The sequence below is a fragment of the Nerophis lumbriciformis genome, linkage group LG28 (genome assembly GCF_033978685.3).
Source record: "Nerophis lumbriciformis linkage group LG28, RoL_Nlum_v2.1, whole genome shotgun sequence".
In the NCBI taxonomy this organism is placed as follows: domain Eukaryota; kingdom Metazoa; phylum Chordata; class Actinopteri; order Syngnathiformes; family Syngnathidae; genus Nerophis; species Nerophis lumbriciformis.
In genome coordinates, this window is record NC_084575.2 from 24,740,567 (window position 1) to 24,745,566 (window position 5,000).

At 39.7% G+C, this 5,000-nt stretch overlaps 1 protein-coding gene across 6 annotated transcripts in view; it reads right to left on the reverse strand.

Moving 5' to 3' along the window:
* Positions 1–5,000, reverse strand: part of foxp1b (forkhead box P1b) — a 536,506-nt gene that overhangs the window by 419,182 nt on the left and 112,324 nt on the right. For all 6 annotated transcript variants that reach the window (XM_061923944.2, XM_061923948.2, XM_061923943.2 and 3 more), the window contains exon 3: positions 2,692–2,735. The gene's annotated coding sequence lies outside the window, so the exon portion shown is untranslated. The remainder of the gene's footprint in view (positions 1–2,691; positions 2,736–5,000) is intronic.

The window sequence follows — 5,000 nt, forward strand, 5'->3', positions numbered from 1 at the left end:
GCGGAGAATAGCGCTCAAAGGAAGACATGGAACTGCTACAGGAAAACACCAACAAAACAGGAAGGGCCACCAAAATAACAGCGCAAGACAAAAACTAAAGCACTACACAGGAAAACACCAACAAACTCAAAATAAGGCATGACGACCTGGTGGAGTTTCATTTTTTAACGTTTTCTGCTGGTGGTGTGCCGCCGGAATTTTTAATGAAAAAAACGTGCCTTGCCTCAAAAAAGGTTGAAAAACACTGGTGTAAACAATGCACACCGAGGCACAACACACGGCATGCGAGCAGCTAACGGGCTAGGATAGACTGACCATACGTCCTCTTTTCACCGGACATGTCCTCTTTTGTGCAGCTGTCAGGGCGGAGTTTCTTAAATGCCTCAAATGTCCGGCATTTTGAGTTAGTGTTGCGTGTATTTTCATTGTACGTTCAGGGTTAAGAAGGGGTTAAAAACAAAACAAATTGTGAAGGTGCGCAGCAGCATTGGTGAGGGAGGGGCAGAGACAGAGAGAGCGAGAGAGTTATGATAAACGCGCATGCGTCGCCAGGCTCTGCTTTTTATCCATAGATTTATCAGATTTTATTTTTTATTATCTATAGCAGGGGTGTCAAAAGTGTGCCCCGGAGGCCATTCTAAAAATACTATTAAAATAAACAAAAACATAACAAAAGTGAAATAAAAAAGCTTAAAGGTTAAATGCAATTTAGAAAAAGTTGCAATTTTGACTAATAAAACAAAGCTGTTTTTTTTTCTTTCAAACTGTCATTGCTCAAAACATAATATTGAATCAAAATCAATGTTATTATGAATTATTGACCTATCCAAGGTTCCGATTATTTCACATCAAATATTTCAATCAGAAAAATATTTTTGGTGGAAGATTTTGCAAATTTGGTGAATAAATAACCCAAAAATGTATATTTTGTTGTTTTCTTACTGTACCGAAAATGAACTGAACCGTGACCTCTAAACCGAAATTTTTGTGTACCGTTACACCCCTACTGTATACATCTTAAAATAATTTGCTTTTTCATTCGATATTGATATCGCTCCGATTTCAGCAAAAAACAAGTATCGGTTTGCATCTAAAATATCCGATACAAGCAGTCCTGCAGCCAGTTTACAGCAGAACATCCTCAAATTAGCACATATGGTTGGTCTTTTCTTGTGTTATAGCAAAGTTGATTACAAAAAGTAAACATAATAGGCTTAAAGTAGCAGTAGAATGGAAAAACAAGTTGCCTCTATATTGAAGCTATCATCATATATATTTGGTGTATTACACCAATGACCTACAAAGTTTGCGATTAAATAGATATGATAAGATAGTCCCGAGCCATTTCGAGAGATAATGAGGAAGTCAGTCACGTGATCACGTGACGTAGAGTAGAATAAAATTACAAAATACCTATTCTGTCTCTGGTGGTTCTTTTACTCAGCTTTACGTGTCATAAAAAGAGCTTGGGAGTGACCAGCAACTTGAATTCCCTGGGAGGAACAACTGGTCCAAACACAACACAGGAGAATTTTCGGAGTACCTGGCTGAATCAGTACAGTTTTCAATGACTCTATAAACTAACTAATCACAACATAAGGAGAAAAAATGTAATATCTATGCTGATTATGACTCTTCATAAACCTTGTTTTTTTTTTTTTACGATACAGGTCATTTTTAGACAAAACTTTAAAAAAGAAGTAACACACATGCCAGTCATTTTAAACTAAACCAAATAATGTAACTGAATAAATATCACTTAAGTCAAAAGTATTTTTTAGGAAAATACTCTCCGTTGTGGTGAACAAAGAGCTGAGCCGGAAGGCAAAGCTCTCAATTTACCGGTCGATCTACGTTCCCATCCTCACCTATGGTCATGAGCTTTGGGTTATGACCGAAAGGACAAAATCACGGGTCTCTCCCTTAGAGATAGGGAGAGAAGGTCTGCCATCCTGAGGGAGCTCAAAGCAAAGCCGCTGCTCCTCCACATCGAGAGCCAGATGAGGTCGTTCGGGCATCTGGTCAGGACCGACCGGTAGGAGGCCACGGGGAAGACCCAGGACACGTTGGGAAGACTATGTCTCCCGGTTGGCCTGGGAACGCCTCGGGATCACCCGGGAAGAGCTGGAAGAAGTGGCTGGAGAGAGGGGAGTCTGGGCTTCCCTGCTTAGGCTGCTGCCCCCGCCACCCGACCTCGGATAAGCGGAAGAAGATGGATGGATGGACTCTCACTGTCCTTACTAGGCTTGACTACTCAGCACAACCTGAACACGGTTTTCACTTACAGCACAGTAGGTCTGAGCTCAATGACTATTGACCACAAAAAGAAAAAATATAAACATATATCAAAGGTCGACAGGAACTTTAAAACAAATTGTTTAAGGTGAAGTCTTCCTGGCATGAACGTTAGTCATTTGTGTTTACACGACACCGCCGGGCTTTGAAATTGTTTTGTGATGTGGAGTCTGCCAAAAGGGTCATTGTTTGTTTCTGATGTGTCCAAAACGCCACACAAGGAGTAATGACATCTGGGATGGATATCCAACACATGCACATGATGATCTCAGCAATTGTCTGGACCACGGTCGGTCTTAAAATAATTAATTATCTGTGTAATTATTTGTATAGCGTTTTTTTGGACTTTTTGCAGAATGTGAATGTGACCTGGCTAGTTTTATGCCAAGTACTTACCCTGATATGTGGTTCCTCGGGATGTCTCGACTGGAGTCTCCGGCCTGGACAGGTGAGCAGCAGGAGGAAAAAAAAAACATAAAAACACATTTTTATATGATATAATCAACCTTATGAACTAGTATGGAAATATACATTGTAAGCTGTTGAATGCTGGTAGAAACTATTGCTAACCCAAAAGGGAAAATTTACTTTCTGGGTATTTTTGCCTATCATCCACAATCCTTACATGAGACTAGACCACACATGTACTGTATTTTCCGGAGCATAGGGCGCACCGGATTATAAGGCGCACTGCTCATGAGTGGGTCTAGTCAGGTCTATTTTCATACAAAAGGTGCACTGGATTATAAGGCGCATTAAATGAGTCATATTAGGAGGAGGACTATGTTATTGTTTACTTTATTACTGTAGTATACTCTGGACTGAAGCTGTGTGCCTTCATTGTTTTTGTAGCTGTTGTTTTGAGGCATGTTTAAAAAAAATAAAAAAAATAATGCACTTTGTGAAAGTCAAAGTATAATATTTCCCATAGTTGTAGTGGGTATCAGGATTATCTCGGAGAGAGCATGTCCCAAAATTCCAAGCTGCTGTTTTGAGGCATGTTAAAAAAAAAAAATGCACTTTGTGACTTCAATAATAAATATGGCAGTGCCATGTTGGCACTTTTTTCCATAACTTGAGTTGATGTATTTTGGAAAACCTTGTTACATTGTTTAATGCATCCAGCGGGGCATCACAACAAAATTAGGCATAATAATGTGTTAATTGCACGACTGTATATATCGGTATCGGTTGATATCGGAATCGGTAATTGAGAGTTGGACAATATCGGAATATCGGATATCGGCAAAAAAGCCATTATCGGACATCTCTAAAAAAACACCACTATTTTTAAGGTGTGGCAGCTTAGTTAGCTAGTCCTACACCTTGTGTTTTTTTTGTTTTTTTTATAGACAACTGAAAAATAAGCCACCATGGGGCCTAAGAAAGTTGCGAGTACCAGCTCCTTGATAAAGGTGGCAAACACTAAGGTTGCACGGTATATACGATATAAATACAGAGCTTTTATTACTATCATTATATCGTTAGCTAGTCCTACACCTCAGTCCACCAGCCACCACAAAGCGATCTAAACGGGCAAAAATGTGCGATTTATAGAATATCGCATTATATTGGGCTTATATTGGGCCGCGTTAGATCAAATTTTGATTCACTCCTAGAAATAAAAACCTAATTTGGTTGCATTTCACTGAAGACAATGTTATAAAGTTATTTATAACATATTATATCTTATTAGTGATTCCCAGAGCCAAAAAAAAAGTCTGCGGGCTATAGAGCGTTTTCTATTGGGGCTCCAGTACTATGGAATGCCCTCCCGGTAACAGTTAGAGATGCTACATCAGTAGAAGCATTTAAGTCCCATCTTAAAACTCATTTGTATACTCTAGCCATTAAATAGACCCCCCTTTTTAGACCAGTTGATCTGATTCTTGTCTGCTCTGCCCCCCTCTCCACGAAGGAAATTCAGATTCGGTGACCATAGATGAGGCGCTAGCTGTCCAAATTCTGGACCCAGGGTGGGCCACTTATCTGTGCATCAGTTGGGGACGTCTCTGCGCTGCTGACCTGTCTCCACTCAAGATGATCTCCTGTTAGCCCCACTATGGACTGGACTCTCACATTATTATGTTAGATCCACTATGGACTGGACTCTCACAATATTATGTTAGATCCACTATGGACTGGACTCTCACAATATTATGTTAGAACCACTATTGACTGGACTCTCACACTATTATGTTAGATCCACTATGGACTGGACTCTCACACTATTATGTTAGATCCACTATGAACTGGACACTCACACTATTATGTTAGATCCACTATGGACTGAACTCTCACATTATTATGTTAGATCTACTATGGACTGGACTCTCACACTATTATGTTAGATCCACTATGGACTGGACTCTCACACTATTATGTTAGATCCACTATGGACTGGACTCTCCATTATTATGTTAGATCCACTATGGACTGGACTCTCACAATATTATGTTAGATCCACTATGGACTTGACTCTCACACTATTATGTTAGATCCACTATGGACTGGACTATCACAATATTATGTTAGATCCACTATGGACTGGACTCTCACACTATTATGTTAGATCCACTATGGACTGGACTCTCACACTATTATGCTAGATCCACTCGAGGAGGGGGGGTATGGTATTTTTTATAATTTTTTTAAATAAAAAAAATACAATCATGTGTGCTTACGGACTGTATCCCTTGCAGACT